The sequence below is a fragment of the Anser brachyrhynchus genome (genome assembly GCF_964034855.1).
Source record: "Anser brachyrhynchus genome assembly, chromosome: 2".
In the NCBI taxonomy this organism is placed as follows: Eukaryota; Metazoa; Chordata; class Aves; order Anseriformes; family Anatidae; genus Anser; species Anser brachyrhynchus.
The window spans coordinates 65,952,521-65,970,688 of NC_137695.1; the positions used below are offsets into that span (position 1 = coordinate 65,952,521).

An 18,168-nucleotide genomic window follows, 5' to 3' on the forward strand; every position below is an offset into this window, starting at 1 on the left:
AGATTAAATTAGTATCACCAGTGGTCAACTGTACTGTATATACATACAATAAAGCACTCGATATAGAGGATATATATAAATTATGTATACAAACAGCTCTATCCTTGCCATCACATACATATTACTTAAGCACAGCAAGGACTCCTGATGAGACTGACAGGGTGTATGCGCATAAATTACATATACGCTTCACACAGGAACCCAAGCTGAGTCACTACTGAGGAATTTCCAACTTTTCAGGACATTTTTTATTATGCAGCATTGAAACTTATCAAAAGCTGAGCACACAAGGGTCATGGTTGGGAGGATTTTTGGATGGTCATTTTCTTCCAAAAGGATATAGGACGAAGGAGACACCTCAGTAACTGTCTAGCCCAAGAATTCAGAGGTTGGCAGCTCTTTGGAATGGTTTGCTGGCGCTGGACATCCTTCCACCCGCTTTTACTTCTGCGACACACGTGAGCCCTGACCAAGGAGATAATTCACTTACACATTGTTTCACTTCTGTAACGAACTAGAAACAGTACTGATTGCATTTACATTTGCATGACTTCTAATCAGTCATCTAGCAAAATAATTACAACATTGCTATGCTGATGTCTAGTGCATTGTTCTGCGCATTCAGATTCTACCTATCCACCTAGGACAAGGTGATTGCTATCACTGCAATCTGCTTAACAACTATTTAAGAGCCTCTAGGGTATTTACTGTTCCAGGCTTCATTTCAGCTTTATGTTTTTTTCTATACCTACCCCAGTATCGGGGTTAAAAGTTAAAGTAAAATTTTAAAGCTGACAACAAGTTGCTTTAGCTCACCACCTTTCCAAGGTGCTGCCATGAGCATCTTCAGGCCTTCTGTACCGAGGCAGGTCCCTCTCCTTTTTCCCCCCCGTGGGTTCACTGTCCTTTGATCTTGTGCCCCAAAACTAGAAAAAATGTGTTTTTCATTTATTTTTATTTTTTTTTAAAGCCTGACACAAAGATTAAATGAATGCCAGTGAAACCCCTGCGTGTTTTTTCTTCAAATTTTCCACTCACCAGAAACATATGTAAAAATAACACGAGGCACAAAAGATTTCTTTAATTTCTATACTGTCTCAAATACAGACTATACCAAAGAAGCAATTAGTTGAGCCAGCCACTCCCCAGCCAAACAGGGAGCAATTTTCCATTAAGCCTTCTGGTACTCCAAAAGCCCTCATACTCAGCTTTGCAGCTGCTGAGGGAGTGCTTACCAAACCCAGCAAGGAACAGAACTGGTTCAACAAGCAGAGCAACAAGAAAGCTTGTGTTTCATCATCTGAAACAATAGCTCAGAGACTTTCTTCAAGTTCTCTGAAGGGTCAAACTGCTCTTTAATTTCTCCTTCTACTTCTGGAGGTCCTCAAGCACTACTGAGTTTACAAGGCAGAAATCATGCAAAGATATAAACTCAGCACTCGGGAGCCCGAAGCACCAGCAACCCTGTTAAAAACACCTTAGTTTTCTTAAGCTTAGCATACCTTAAAAATGATCTCTTTACCGAGATCCCGAAACCCTGATTGATAGAAATGGTGGAAAAGATTAGATCTTTAGGAGGACTTTAGATTCTGAAGTTGTTATAATTATCAGATATTAAGTAAATAAATAGTACCAGTGGCTATGAAAAAAAAAAGAAAAAAAAAACTAAATATATTTGATGAGGCTCAAAAAAAAAAAAAAAAAGCTTTTCATATGACCTCCACAGTGGAGGTAGAAGTGAGGAAGGGAAAGAAAATTAGGAGTAAGACGTCAGAATGAATCCCACTGTTCAAGATGAAGGCACACCACAGACATGTACTGCGACAGGTATGTTTTCCTCTACAGCTGCCATAAACATTAGCAATGTTTTATTTGCTTTTTGACAGCTAGCAAGTATAGAGTTCACTTCTCCACACAAATATATGACCTCAAGATCTCATACCTAAGTGTAAACTAGCAACTCAATTTAAATGAAAGGTTAGAATATCTTTCCTATGGATATCACTTTGCATTTATCTGCACTGGATTTCATTTGTCATTTTATAACCTAATTTAATTTTTAAATGTTTTGCATTTCGCTTTGCAACTTCATCTTTACTACCACGGATAACTCCATCAAATCAGCAATGCTGTCACTTCACTGTTCGTGCTCTTTCCTGGATCACTCCGAAGAACCAGAATTGACAGATGCACATTTAAATTAACTACAAAATGGCAGGCGGCATTTGTCTACTACGGAACAGGTATAGACTGCAAAACATGTAAGTATCAGCCTCTCAATGAATTTACACACAAGAGGGGTTGTGGGGGGGGCGGCATGTAGAGGGCTTACTCAATACTCTATCTTCTTTAAAAGCCACTCTCTCCAAATTTCTTTGTGCCTTCACCAGACAGCTCAAAGAACATGCCTGTGGTTTGTCCCCCTGTCGCACTGCCCATCCATCCCTTACCAAACTCCAGCATCTTCATAAGTCTTCCTTATAACTGAGCTGGCTCTAACACAGCCTGTGGTCTTCTTCTAGACCAACATCCAGTTGGCTCTGCTCCATCCTTTCTTCTGCTCAACCTCAATGTTGCTTTCTGAGGACATGTCAATACCTGCTTCTCCAAAAAACATCTCAACTTTAAATTCTAAGCTATTTGGTAAATCCACTTTGAACATTGCTGCAGAATCACAATTGCCTTCAAATTCAAAAGCCCTCTTTAGTACTACTATGCATTAAATGCAAAGTTAAAGCTTTCCATTATTCAAACTAACATATCGAATTTTTTGCTTGCTTGTTTTTCCAAGAGTTTAACAGGACTTAATGTTACACACTGAAGTGTATGAATCAAACTTAAGTCCACTCAGAATGACATCAGTGGGTCTTACTGCTGAAAAAACAAAGCATCTAAAAAATCCACAATTAACTTCTTACGCTAGATCTTGCTCAGTTGTGGACTTCTAAAGTTTGTCTTTCCAAAGTAATCTTCTATTTTTGTCCCTTTTTTTTCCTTTAAATGTTGCATGAAATGTTATGAACTGCACCTTTAAAGTGGAAAAACAACAACAAATATTGGATTGGCAAAAAGCAAAATGCTTTGAAAGCTGGTCAAGCTACAAGCTGATGCAGGATCACATGTACCTGAAACACAAAACCTAAGTGAAGGCACAAAGATACGATGCTCTCTTGTTAGCAGGGCGCTCTAGCCACAAACATGGTATTTGCCATTCTAAGAGGCTTACCCACAGAAACTTGCCATGGGGAGTTCATGTTCGCTTCTCCGGGCAAACAATTAGACCGCAGATGGCAATTTTGAGGATGAAAATGTGATATTCTGTTCAGGAACGCTGCATGGGATGCCTGGGTTTGGGGATGCAGACAGTAGCAAAGCAGAGGTGATCTGGAAGCCCAGGCATGGGAACTCCCCCAGACCCGCGGGGAGCAGTGACACAACCTGCAGTGCCCTCGGGCGCTCCTTCAGCAACCTGCTTCAAGGGGCAGAACAGCTCCAAATGGAAAAATATAGGTCAAGCAGGAGGAAGAAGAGGGAATTAACCAAAGAAAATGAAAATCAGAAGGGAAGCTGTGGGCAGATTAGTCTAAATCATCCAACTTCACCAGACACATCCCAAGCTGCTACTTGGGGGAGAAGGGGGCAATCTGGCAGACACACGTAGAGGAAATGAGACACATCAGGGAGGAGTTTTGTGCTGAAAGGAAACAAAAATGGTTCGTGCGTTCACCAATACATTTCCAGCAGAACAGGACATCCTGAAATTACAAACAATGCTGCAGCTTTTTTATTTTACTACCTTCAAGAACCATTAGAAACAAGTTGTTATGAAGTCACCACTCACTCATGAAAGCAGAAATTGCATGCTGGTCTTGCAGAGTGCCCCACACCACACAGCAAGAGGTCCCCTACCATGACCCCCCAAGCCCCATGAAACCTGGAGGGTTTTTTGGTTGTGGGGCTTGAGGGGAATACGTTGGTGGTGATAAAAGAAATCTGCCTTGCGCCCTAGATTCTAAGCAGCACTAAATCTGAAGAAAAAACAAGAAGTTTTCTCTCTCCTTCTCTCTCCAAGAAATAAAAGGAAGTAGGCTGAACTATCTTCTTGGCATTCCCTCTTTGGTTATCTCCAAGATACCCTTGAACAACAAAGAAGCTCTTGGGGAAAAAAAATGGAACACTGACACTGCAAATTTAGTTCATTAATTTTTATACAAAAAGCTACTTATTACAAGAAACTAAGAAGGCTTCATTTAGTAAATAAAGAATAGGAAGCAAATTACAGTAGTATTACTTCATAGCTATTTAAGCGCTTTATTAATATGCTAACCAGTATTTTGAAAAACAAAGCAAAAACTATAGGTCCATTCACATTATTTACTGTTTTCACCACTTTATAAATCATCCCAAATGAAGTGCAGTTCCTATTCCCGTGGAACAACAAAGCACTACAATTTTTTAAAAAAATCGTAAAACCAAGTAAAATCTAAACTGAAACAAACCTAGCTCTCCTCCCCTCCTTTTCCTGGGTACACTGGGGAAATTTTCTTTACCTACTGCAAGTTTAAGGAAGATAAATAACTATCTGCTTCTTAGACACCCACAAAACGACAATGTGATGCAATCTTAACACCGCCCTGTGTGTTTTTGCCTTTTTCACTTAGCACTCAAGCTCCATGTTGCGTTGTCTGATTGAAGATGAGGGGGCGGTGAGGAACACGTGGCAGGCAGCCACAGCACGCTGTGTCTGGAAGCAAACGATGGAGCTTGGCGAGCCCTGCGCCCAATTGTGCATCCAGGGACTTCAAGTATTCACATAGTTTTTGTTCTTCAACAAGAAGGTTTTGCAATTGTTAGCCCTGTGCCACATAGAAAGACTTGCATCTGACTTTTTAACTCGTTTACATTATTATTTTTGTCATTGAAACAATGGCTTCTGTAAAATATGGTGAATGGGAGAAGAAATTAGAATGTGCTACTTGACTGAAACAATGAAAATTCAAAGCCACTATAATATTCTGGAAATACTTTGTTTTTCTTTTTAATATGCCCGTTTTGACATTTTCTCAATAGCGCTAAAATTCATCCCTTAGGAAACAACCCCAAATTTCTAAAACTATTAAGCTTTTAAATGGTCACAGAATCACAGAATTGTAGGGGTTGGACCTCAAGAGATCATCAGGTCCCACCCCCCTCCCAAAGCAGGTTCCCTAGAGCAGGCTGCCCAGGTAGGCATCCAGACGGGCCTTGAATATCTCCAGAGAAGGAGACTCCACAACCTCTCTGGGCAGTCTGTTCCAGTGCTCCGTCACGCTCACTGTGAAGAGGTTCTTGGTTCTTTCGCATGTTTGTGTGGAACTTCCTGTGATCCATTTTGTGTCCATTGCCCCTTGTCCTGTCCCCACAAACCACTGAAAAGAGGTTGGCCAAATCCCACTGTCTCCCAAATATGGTCCTTTTTTTTTTTTTTTTTTAAATAGTTCAGCTAAAATAACTTTCCACTCAAACTTTCCACATTTCCAGCCAGAGAAAGGACAACTGAGACAAAAATCATGTATGGCTAAAACGGTGAAGTAAAATAAAGCCAACAAATGGCATATGCACTGCAGAAATTATACTCTGAAATTCTTTTTCTTTTTTGCCTCCTCTGAAGATCATAGACCAGCTTATGCTTTGAGGACTCTACTTAGCAGGAATCACAGGAAGTAAGAAAACACTGAACACATGATTTTCTATTTCTTTTCCCTTATGAAAAAAACATTAGACACTATCTTACAGGTAGCAAAAATTAATCAAAAATACACTTTCACAGCAGATAACCAGTTGTCTTCTCACCTTTGGCAGTCTTTCTGTCCAGTTTCTCATTTTCTGCGGTTACAATTGATTATCACAAACCAAATTTAAATTTTTTATTGTATGCCTCAGGATTAATCAATTTTTTATGTAGTCAGCTACTCAGCTTTTGGATTCATGCTTCATGTAATACCTCCCCTCCAAAAAAAAAACAAAACAAAACAAAAAAACAAAACACACTACTATCAACTCAGATGAAGTTTATGGTTTGGCAGTTTAAATACATTAGTTTTCATTTGTTTTATCCCATTTAGTAATTGCTTCCAAGTGTATTAAACTGTGACTGTTTTATTTTTAAGAACTTCCAGAAATTAAGTTTTATTCAAATTAAATACTTAGGAGGTATTCATTATCAACTCAAGACAGAATTCAGTAGCAGAATCTGACCTTAATTACTAATTATCAGCTGGATGAAATTTATGCTTTCGCACTCCTGGTAGATAATTTTGAAGATTTTGATGGCTGCAGTTTCATTAGCTCACACAATATGGTAAACAAAAGATTTGGAAATTGTTACTCCAAATGTAGCAGAAAAGCAGAGACAAACTTCATGGTGCTCACTGGAAAGAAAACCCTTCTAAAAGCACGACTGAAATGGGGAAAAAAAAACATTTTCAAATTATTACAGGGACATAGTTCTGAGCATGCAAACAGTGTAAATACCTGACTTAATCCATGATTTAAATATAGTCTACTTTATGACACCGTGGGAGTCATCTCCTCGTAAGACAGCAAGAGCAATGCGACCCAACTAGTATATTAAAAACCTAAATTGTGAATTATAGAAAAATGTTTTTACCTAGAAGGCTGTCCTAAAAGTATGCTAAGCGAAAAAGCCATGATCAAAGCATGAAATATAGAAGGAAATAAAGAGGTCAAATCCCTTTATCTGTTTAAACTACTCACATAATTAATTCATAGCCTTCTGGTACACAGCACTGAGGAACTGACCCACAGTTCTTGATGATTCTCTGAAAACAGCCACATAATGCACAGGGATCACCTGTTTTTTGTGGTTGTTTTGATTGATTGCTTTGGGAAGGGGCATTTGCAGATGAACAAAATATCAGGTTGCATTAAGAAAAGATATAGACAATAATAATATAATTACTGCAGTGCTATGAGTGAGAACCATGTTCTATGCTGGCTGCCTTATCTTGAAAGGAAAAGAGCAGAAACAGAAAAAGTTCAAAAGGCAATAAGATTACTTAGGAGCCTGCTGAAGATTCTAGATGAGAAAAGTCTAAAAGATCACTGCAGTTTTATTTATGTAGAAGTGGAAAAAAATTGACATAATACAGGTATATAAAATAATAAATGTTTTAGGGAAGGTCAAACTGTGCACTACTGGGGAAAAAAAAGAACAAATTGAAAACTCATAAATCTTATGTGCAATATCAAGATGTAAGCCTTAGCAGCTGAACTTCCCAAAGGCTTTGTTTAACCAATTTATCTCAACTCTCATTTCCTCCCTGCTTTCAGGCAGATATTTTAAATACATGTGTTTTAGATTTAGCGTTCCCACTGCAAATGAATTCATTGATCAATTCTGTCAGATGACATTGAAAAGAAATCCTTTTAAACACAATGAGATATTGGCTTTTGGGCTTTTGCCACGAAGTTCTGAAGGTGTATACAGGACAATCTCGACACTCCTATTATTTATAAAAACATTCCCTGGTAAGGGCAAACAGATAATGTTCTCGACAGAGATCAAACATGATTTTCAGAGCACCGCCCAGCTACTAATTGCCTGGCATGAAAGTTTAAAAAAAAAAAAAAGCCACAGAACAAAACAAAACCCCAGGGTCCACAGCCATTTCTTGCAAAATTGCCCACTGAAGCACTTGCTATTCTCTCTCCAAATCACTTTGCAAAGGGCACTGTTAGGATACTGGTAAATCAGTCTGGTTTTGCTTTACAGAAGTGAGAAAAGTGTTAAAAATAATTTTGGCTGCTTTAGACACTGACATCCTTTGTTTTGTTTCATATGAAATAATACCACATGTGCGTAGTACAGTTTAGACTTGCCACTTATTCTAAGAAACTACCACCCAAAAAGAGGTCACTGCAGATTTACAGTAAGTTTGCCGTAGCAAAGTTCGGAGCATGTTCTCAATATTACCAAAAATGCTTGGCTGCGTCTGCTTTGGAGTGACCTGACTGTAACCACCAAAATATTACAGTAACTTGTTGCCCACTGATCCAAGCAAAAAATGCCCATCAAAATAGCAACGCGAGCTTTCCTATTTTCAGCAGTGACTTTGTTGTTGTTGTCATCTCTGTTGGCAGGCTCCTCCGAGATCTGCCATGTTTTATTCCATATAAACCCATTCACAAGACTGTCCTTGCTGAGCTGGCTCCTGAAAATCCCAGGCTCTGCCCAAGCAAACTACGTCCCGGACACTGCTGCGAGCAAGCCCAGCAGTGGCATGCAAAGTAGCACATGGGAACAATGAGGTGCAATGGTGCTCCAGAAATCAACGCCTGTATGTAGCACATGCTTCAACTTACGTTATTACATGACCTGGCTTAGAAGTCTCCCAATCCAAGTTTGTCTTCACATCTCGGAGGCTGCTCTGACTCAAACCAACGCTAAAACCACTGATAGGCAAAGAGAGGCTCAGCAGTTTGCAAACCCAAGGGCCATCTCTCTATCCACATATGCATACAGATGTATACATTTTTAAGGATGCGTAATTAACTATAAGAAAATAATTCTTGAGGACCAGAAGGCTAAAAGCATTCGTATCAAACATAGAACCTTTCTCACTGTTTGCACAAATAAACCCACTGAAGTTGCTGACTTTGACTGGCACAGCAAGCCAGATTAGTTTCTCAACATAAATCAACTTAAGCAGTCAGAAGCCGAAAAGTACTGAAGTTTCCGCAAAATTTCTTGCGGATTTTTACAGACAAAGTTGTTGCCTTAGTCTGTGGAAACAGTTAATATTTTCTAATGCAATGCAAGGTTGATAACGCACATAGCATAGCATACCTTTCCTCTGCTTTTAAATGGCCCTAATAGAAACCATCTCCAGATAGCATTGCAAGGTAGGTTTTTGGGGGTGATGGGAGTGGAGGGGTGGGAAAGTGAGCTGGTCTTAAAACTGCAATAACATTTCAAATTACATCTACCCATGCTAGTCAGACAGCCCTGGGTGGTCTATTTGTTGCTGGTGGTTTGTTTTTTTCTTATCTTTTTTTTGCTTCCAAATTTTGCTATGTATTTATAACCATTAAGTGATCTGTGAGAGACACTACAATCAGATCTAAGGTAAAAATAAAACTCATTATCTACAAGGTTGTTCTCAGAAGTCAACTAACACATTGACATCGTAAGAAATTAACTCATCAGTATATTTTTGACATGCATAGTGTTTTTCTCTAAAAGGTCATTCTTCTAAATTAAGAGAAGTATTAAATATCTTTGCTGTTCCACTGCACATCCCAGACTTAACTCATGAAATGTTTTCACTGTAAAAGCAAATTGCCATTGAAATAATCACAAGAAATACATGGAAAAGTTCCACATCCATTTAAATCTGACATGTACCCCAAGCAATGTAAGCTGTTAGGGCCTGCTCATATGTTTCATAAACTAAAAGAAGATAACTGAAAGCATCCCTACTTAGTAAATACAGTGTGGCCTAGGAATTATTGTTATTTTTTGCCCTGGCTGCTGCCTTTTTTTTTTTTTTTTTTTTAAACTCCTCTAAACCACACTGGTAAGTGGGAGTTAAAGCAGGACATCATTGGTCCCTACTTAAGATTTACTTACTGTCTTTTGCTATTTGTCTTCCTTACTGACCCAGGAATGCAAAGCACAGACCACTTCCAGGTGCTGCCCCTACATCCATCCTCACCCTTCCTCTCTCCTCCGCAGGCAGCACTGGGAGGGCAGCCAGAGCTGCGGCCCCAAATTTTGCTTCCACCTCCCACCCTGCCTCCGGGAAGAGCTCACCTGAGCTGTTGCAGCTGGCAACAGGAGCTGGGTGCCGATCTGTGGAAAATGCCCACCTTACCCCTTCTGCGGGGGTAAGGGGTTGTGGCTCGCAACACCAAGGAGAAAGAGCAGCTCCATGGGATAACAACCGGGATGCCTCCGAGGCCAGGTGGAGATGCCCAGGACAGCTTCTCTCTTTGACAAAGCACAGAGCAAAAGCTATAACTTCTCCCATTTCCCAGCTACTGGGGTTCTTTGGTGATGAGTGAGCTCTCTATGGTGTCTTCCTGCCAGGCTAGAGTTACAGGAGTGTCTTCACTTAGATAACTTCGTTTCTTGAGTACACAATTACCCAATACACCCAAAGCACTCCAAGGCACTTTTTTTTTTTTTTAATTAAAAAAATTAATACATAAAATAGTTTATTTCTAGCTGGAACATTTTTTTTTTATTGATTTTTTTCAAACTTAGGCCTGTAAGCAAAGCCATGCGAGTGCTCTGAATGTGGTGCACCGAGACCCTCAGCTCAGTATCCCAATAAAGTATAAACTTCTTGGCTGTGTTTCCCTCCCTCTACGTATGGGAACGTAGGCCGAGCTCCAGGCTTGCAAGAGACCTTGATGTTCATGAGAACTTCCTCTATTTCCACCCGTGCAACTTATTCCGCCTACATCGGTCATCAAGTTTCTACTGAACATTCTTCTAGAAGATGTAAAAGGAAGCTAGCTATGCCAGCAAGCCCCACCACCAGGAACAAACACCCCTTCTGTCATTTCACAGAGAGAGAACAGCACCAGCTATCTGACTATTTATCCTAAATGAAAGCCTTTAACTCATTTTACAAGAGAAAGAAAGTGGCAAAGAGCAGGACACAAACAATTAAAGGAGTATTTGCCCACGAAAAGCCAATGGGACATTGTGTTGGGTGTGGAAGGCAGGCAGCAGTGAGACAACACACCATATTAAACTGCAGCAAGATATAGAAAATTGGACTCTGCATTTGAAAAACCATCGATGAAGTCAAATACAGATCAGCCAGGCAGCATATACACAGCCCTCAAGAGCCTTATGGCAAGGATGTGTACTTGCCCCAGTTTCTTTAAAATACATCCCCCCCTCCTAACAGGCATTCAACAAGCATGGAAACCTTCATTTGGGTACGTGTTCAGGAAAAGACACAGCACACTCATGCTGAGAAGATACAAATCACATCCATCATCAACAGATCTCTGCCAGGCAGCATCCAAGAGATCTTTGATCGCTTCTAAGTAGAAATGGAAGATGGCAACCCGTGTACTTAGAAACATGAAGGAATCCAGAGCACCCCCTGTGCTGATGTAGGAGTATGATCCAACAGGTCCAAAGGCTGTGCAGGGAAATTACTGCTGGTTGTGTCCCAGCCTGACAGCTAAGCATCAGGACCCTGCTTACTGAGCTATGAAAAGGAGAAAGGGGGAGTTACCTCACTTTCTCCTTTTCCCAAGGAGTCTGAAGTAATTTAAATATTTAAAATAGTGACTCTTTCACAAGCATTGCTGAATCCCCAAAGCCATCTCTCTGCTCAAGGTCCTATACATCATCACTAAGTCACTGTGGCTGCTGAGGTACCATTCGTTCTTTCATCCAAAACACTATTTTCAGTCATTTTACCCAAAAGCAAAGTGGTGAAATTTTATAAACATCCTGTCTTTGCAGGTATTGTAAGATAACCTGACTTCATCTCTAAGGTGCACGCTGTTACAGCCAAAAGGTCCAGCACAATACACACCATGCTAGGAGAAAGCTAGGCACAATACACATCACTGACTGACCTGCTCCTTGCAATGCCACCTCGACTCTGTGCTTTTCAGTAGAGTGAAGTCCAGGGCAAGAGCTCTGTTTCCACAAAGACTCAAGGGCTGCCTTCAGGCTGTACAAGGGCTTACAGACAGGCAGAGTAGAAATTGAGGCTAAGGAGTTTTGAGACAGGTTAAAAATAAGCACAACTGACTGTACAGGGATTAGTAATCAAACATACTCTGAAATTTTAGCTATGCGTAGCTTTTTCCTCCTTTCCTTTGCACCCTTCTTTGAGCATAACCCAGGCAGAAACTGCATTTTGAAAAACCTGCCCTGTGCTTTGCGTGGGTAAGGAAAGCTCTTGGAGGCCACTCTCCCATCACCTGTTTGCCCTTGCCATTACTTCAAGTGGAACAAAAAATGTTCAGTTGTCCAAGTGAAATTAAACATTTTAATAGGAAAAAGAACAAATATGAAGCTGGCAGGATTTAAAAATACAACCTCCATAAAACATTCATGTTTTGTGTGACCAATAAATGTATGTTAAAAATAACCATGCTACACTTCTCTTTAATGTTGTTGAACTTAAGATCTACAAGAGAGAAAAACTCCTCAGACTTTTGTTATACTATTGATTGCCAAAGACATGCAATGAGAAATGATATCCCCCCCCCTTATTGTACAAATTAATGAGACTTAAGCAAAGCAAACCAAAATTTTATTTGCAATATTTCTAGTTCAGATTTGAGATGGCTGGTCACATTAAGTTCACAAAATTTTGCTTTATAAATATATCATGTCTGATTTGCATTTTTAAGTAACACTTGAAAACAAACAGTGCAACAGAAAAGCTTCCTTAAGGCATAGTGCCAGAAAAACCCAGAAGGCTGCAATAAACCACACTAATAAACTTACTTTGGGAATACCTTGTAGAAGCCAATAAGAACTGTGCTGTATTATCAAAGGGGCTTTAAGTATTATACTGCAAATCCTGTGTAACAAGAAGTGGATGAAGCATGTCAAACCATATACTGTCCTTTAAAATTGCCATATAAAAACTAGGTTTTAAGATCAGAGGTTGGTATGTTAGTATTGGAGAATAAAATGCATTATATGGCACATTATCCCCAGAATTATCCCCAAACCAAGTAACATGTATCCATAAAATCTGTGCAAAGTAAATTTAAACACGTTATTGTTGGGAAGTGCACTGTCAAGGCACACGTGCAAACCGAACAGAGCCTTATTATCATGGGAGTCAATAATCATCAAGATACCATGGTGTTTCAAAACTCTAAATAAATTTAAATTTTATTTAGTGACCCAATAGCTATTCTCCCATACTAATATTACCAAAGGGCACAGCTGGCACTGTTTGGCAGTAGTAGCTGGCAAATTTTCCATAGCTTAAAATGGCCTAGGTTGGGCTGATGCCTTGCTTTGCCAGGAAAGTTGTAGGCTTCTGTGTTGACAAGAGGATGTTGCTTAGAGGAAACGCACCAAAAACCTCTTTCCATCGGAAAATACATTACCAAAAGCTAAGCTGTTTGTAGAAAGTAGGAGTTTCAGCAAGTTTTACATTATGACATATTTCTCCAGGACAGTTTCCCAGGTTCCCAACCAAAAAAGAAAAAACATGTATTATCTAAAGCTTTGTTTCACTCTTGTTTAATCTACACAAAGAAAAGCCATGTGGACTGTACGAAGTCAAATTCAAAACAAAGTGTTTTAAATTTATAACAATTAAATACTCTAAGTTAATACTTATTTTAATTTCATATTACAGAAGCATGGCAAGTTGTGAGTAGAGATTTTAGTTTTCACATTTTAAGAAGTTGTACAGGAAAAAGAGGCACACTTCTAAGAGTAGTGTCAACAATGACCTATGAATCTAATTTCAGCTTGTTTTAATTGCAGATGTTGGAATAGATTTGAGATCTATTACAATAATCTGACATACCCACAAGGAATGGTTTGGTACATGCTTATTAAGTGTAGATTTTAACATCTGTTGTGCATTCAAATCAATTAATGAATTTGGTAATGTTCAGAGGATTCACTCTGAAAATACTCCAGTTTTAAGTGGTTCTAATAGGCATATATTTTGCTTTTTGCATGAACAGCACTGTATACATTGTAAACCTACAAACCTAGTTAAGGATCCTGAAACACAGGGCTTTTTCTTTGTATTCCTGTCCTTCACACTTGCACCCAGACAACTCTCTCTGTATTTTGTGGAATAAATGTGGTGAAGTCAAAATCCCTTCCCTAACCCCACCCTCAGAACTGAGATACGCACACTACTCCTCCGCCAAGACACCACCACCAAAGGACATTGAACAACAAGCCCACGCTCTGAATTCGAGCATCTTTGGAGCAGCGGGAAGCCTGAGTACCAGAAAATTGTTAACTTGTTAATTGTACTTCTTCACTGAAATCCAGACCGTTCTCAGACCAACTGTAAAGCTACGAAGGATTTTAAGAGAACCAGAATTCCAATGGTTCACAATTTTGTTAGGAAACCAAACATCCTGGCACAGCCCCACAATATCCATCCATCTGTGGGAACTCCCTTGTTATTACTTCCACTCCACTGTGGCAAGCGACTCTGTAAAGCAGCCAAATCTCACACAAAGGTTTGCTTCTTCACAGCTCCTGTGGAATCCCAGGGCATAGATGAAAGCAAGGACTGACAGTGTTGGAAAGCATCCAGGAGCAGTGCAATGGCAGCAGGTAGCAGCAATGTGTCTACCAGTAGCACAAAATCCCCTGTTAGATGGAAAACGGGGAAGGGGACACTTGGTTTTGCACAATTCAGTGACAGGCAGGCAGAGGAAAACATGCAGGATGAGGTCGGTGAGGTGGGGTGAGACAGCATAAGGAATACTTACAGGAGGAAAAGCCTGGGCTCAAGGTTAAGGAATGGTCTTGGAATATGGAGGTTCAGTGCTGGCCAACTGCAGCCTTCCCATGTGCCTCAGCTCCAACCCGCAACAACGCTTTCATGCTTCAGTGATTTATTGCAATGATGAATTACTGTGTGTTTCTAAGGAACACAGATGCTGCAGAGATGAAGTCTTACGGAGATATTTAGATAGTTTGCTGCCAACTGCTCACATAAAACATGCTCTTGAGTTAACCCGTTACATACCTTCCTGAACATCTTCTCATTTACTGCTTCCTTTTCCAATGGCACAAAGATTTAAAGGAAGATGAGTTGTTGCTGTTTCACCACATACCACTATTGCACCCAAGGCAGGGGCACAAACTTCCCCTGCCCTGATGCACTCTGACAGGTCTTGCTAAACAGCTGGCCCAATAGCTGCAAAAGCAGCCAGTAAGTCAAGGTGCCCAAGCACCGTTCTCCTGAAACGGCCTCCTTTTCAGCAAGGGACTTTCTAAAAATCAGACCCTATTAAATTGTCTCACATCCGACCCATGCGAAGAAAGCTGCCCAAAGCCCTTTTTGCAAGAACACCTGACTTCTGCACGTCTGCTAAATACAGTGTAAGCAATTATTGCACACACAGTGCAAAATTAGGGCAGTTAGAAAATACCCTCTTCTTCTGACCTGCAGCAATTAATTCCAAAGTCAAAAATCTTAATAACATAGCTGAGGATTTTCAAAAGGCACTCAGTCATTGGTGATGGGTTTTTAATTAATTTTCCCACAGAAGCCAATTGTAAAACTACCACCAATGAAAACAGCATTCATCCAAGTCAACTCCCATGCGTTCCTGACAATCACGCTCATAACTTCCAAGTGTGGTAACAACCTATTTCTATCTTTTTGAGAATGATCTTTAAAGATAAAACTTAATTATAAAGAAAAAAAAAAGACATTTATCTTGCAGTGGCCATAAAAACCTCATATATGTAAAGGTATGCTCAACCAGAATAAAATCTTACTGTGGTCAGCACAAGCTCGTTTGTGACCATTCACTTTATAATACACTGAGTCAAGACCCAGACAGAAGGGTGCACCCATAAAGCACCTTAGCAGACCCCTGGACCACACTGAAAGAAGCCTGCGTGTTGCTTTAAAACCAGCTCAACCTCCCCTGGCTCAGGTAGCAGAATGATGCCGGCAAAGAGAAGGTCCAAAAGATTCCTCCCTGCTTCTCAGTCTCCCTGTTGTAACCCACTTTCTAGATGAAAGACAGCTTGCTGAAGTTCGTATTTCGTAAAATATGCTGCATGGACTTACCTTTTCAGATTTGATATTATGAAAAGATTTCCAAATATATTAATGGGAAAACTTGGGCTTGGGTTTTCTTGCGGAGTCTCCCTCAAAATAAATCCCACTCTTGTGTCATAGGTGCCTTCTCAATGCTTTTTCACAGTATGAGCCATGAATGGATGAGCTGATATTAATAGCTGATTCTCTATGACATACAGTGCCCTGCCATCTAGCATCTCCTAAGCCATCGGCACTGCTGGGATTAATAATCAAATCACAGTACATAACAGACAAAGGAGCAAAAACTCTTCTCGATTGAAAATGTCATTAATTCCTGCATAATGATATTGACTGTACTAAAGGTCTGCCATTTTTAAATTGTGCACAAACACTTAATTCCCTGTGACAAGCATACGTATACCAAGATGAAGATCCAGACACTAGCTGACACTAGCTATGTGCCACGGATGTACAAACATCTGAAAGGCACATGTACACAACTGTGCTAAAGACCCCCTGTAAATCCAGCAAGCTTCAGAAAGGAGAAGACAGGGCATGTGTCACTTCCTTCACAGAGGAAGTATTTGCTGAAATCCTACACTGTCAAAGGGAGCTGACAAAACAGCAGCTATTAATTCTTTCAGCTGCATGTGCCCAGCCTATCCAAAAAAAATTTTAAAGTCAACCTTCATCCATCTTCATTTGTTTTTAGTTTTGCCAAGGTAACTACGATTAACTTATCAAGTTTCAGTCTGAAATACTTGGGGGTCAGGGGAGGCAGGAGGGAAATAAAGGTTAACGCAAAGTCATATGTTTGCCTTACAAGCCTAAATAAGTAACTGCTGGTGATGCAAAGCAATGCTGCCTTTTAAAATAAACAAGTGTTAAATCCCTAGAGCCGAAACAACCAAAACATAAGTCACCTTATCCCTTAGAAAGTAGTTACCAATATTAATGAGCACCAGACAAATGAAAAAGCTGAATTAAACAAACAAAAAGATGTGCTTTCTCACATAAATGCAGAAGAAGCAATATTTCCAGTATTTGAAAAAAACAGCTGTACGCTATTCCGCAGCCATTTGAAAACACCTACATGCCAGCAAAGTTCCTGTACCCAAGCATGTGAAGCTCTGGGAGTAAACACAGTTGCTCTCATTCGAAGATGACAGCATCAGTTTTTCAGGCTCCTTCAACAGGTAGCAGGCCTATTTTGCCAACCAAACAACGAAATTAGCTAGCTGCCTCCTGCTTCAAAGCTTAAAAAAAAAAGGCGATCAGAAACGGTTGCTCACCCCCAATGGGGCTGAAGCACCCCTGCTTCCCTGCCACAGCGCCTCCCAGCACACATTTCTCTGCTATTCCCTGCGTGGCCCAGAGCATTTCAACTATCGCATAATGCTGCTTCGATAAACCTGAGGTTACAATTCACCCTGCTGCTCGTGCACCTGCATCTCGGCAAGGCGATGCTATTCTGCTGTACAAGAACTTCTGCATCTTTAGGATGCCTGCACACATACCTGCGCCAGGCAGACCACGTTTCACGAGTGAAAACAACAATGCTCTTTGGAAACGTCTTCGTACAGTACTCAGCTCCCTGAAAATCAGTTTGGTCATGATTTTGCTTCATCCCTGCCTGTACAACTTAGGACATAAAGATCTGGTCAAAGTTGTAAAACTGAATACTAAGGCTGCATTACAGCCCAACGTTACGCTTTCCCTATTTTTAAAGCAGCATCCTTACTTTAGTGCTTAAAAATTATCTTAGTTCATTTTTGCCTTTTCCTACAAATCATATTTGCAAACAGCAAAATGCCTTTGCTCATGTATACCAAACAGAGCCTTTCCCCCCAGTAATAGTCTGGAAGCTAATAACTATTTTAGAGCAATTCCAGTACAATGAGACACTGTCACTGGCTGTTTATGTAACAGTGAATTAACCCCCACCGATACCTCTCAGGAATTCATATTCACAGCATACAAAATGTGCCTCACAAGAGCTTGTTAATATGGTAAGTGCGGAAGCAGTCTCGATTTGGAAGACTGTCTTTCAAAGCAAACATGCTTAACCTGCAGTTTCAGTCATGGAAGAAATTATTCAATTGCAGACAACAAAAACAACAGGGTTATAACTAATGTACAGTAAATGCTTTGTGGGTGTAATGCAAGCTCATTTCCCAGTAGTGCACTCTCTTAAATCCTAACACATTTCTCACCGCGCTGCCATGAAATACCTTTATTACGTTAAACTTGCTTGTGCATTTCGTTTTCAGGCAACGAACCATGACACCACATCATTACCAGCTGGGGCAGGGTTTCTTCTCTCCTCAGAAGCATTTTCGGAGCAGGGGCCAGCAGGCAGTAGACACCCCACTGCCGGGAGCACCGACAGCAAAGGGGGAACCAAAAGCAAACT

General features: G+C 40.3%; 1 protein-coding gene and 1 long non-coding RNA gene across 7 annotated transcripts in view; both read right to left on the reverse strand.

The window, feature by feature from the left end:
* The window catches only part of HIVEP1 (HIVEP zinc finger 1), a 123,810-nt gene that overhangs the window by 63,006 nt on the left and 42,636 nt on the right, over window positions 1–18,168 (reverse strand). The window lies entirely within an intron of this gene.
* Window positions 5,366–18,165, reverse strand: LOC308190101. Its single transcript, XR_013946890.1, has 2 exons — window positions 6,335–18,165; window positions 5,366–5,768 (listed from the first exon to the last, which is right to left on the reverse strand). It is a non-coding gene; the product is annotated as an uncharacterized lncRNA (long non-coding RNA).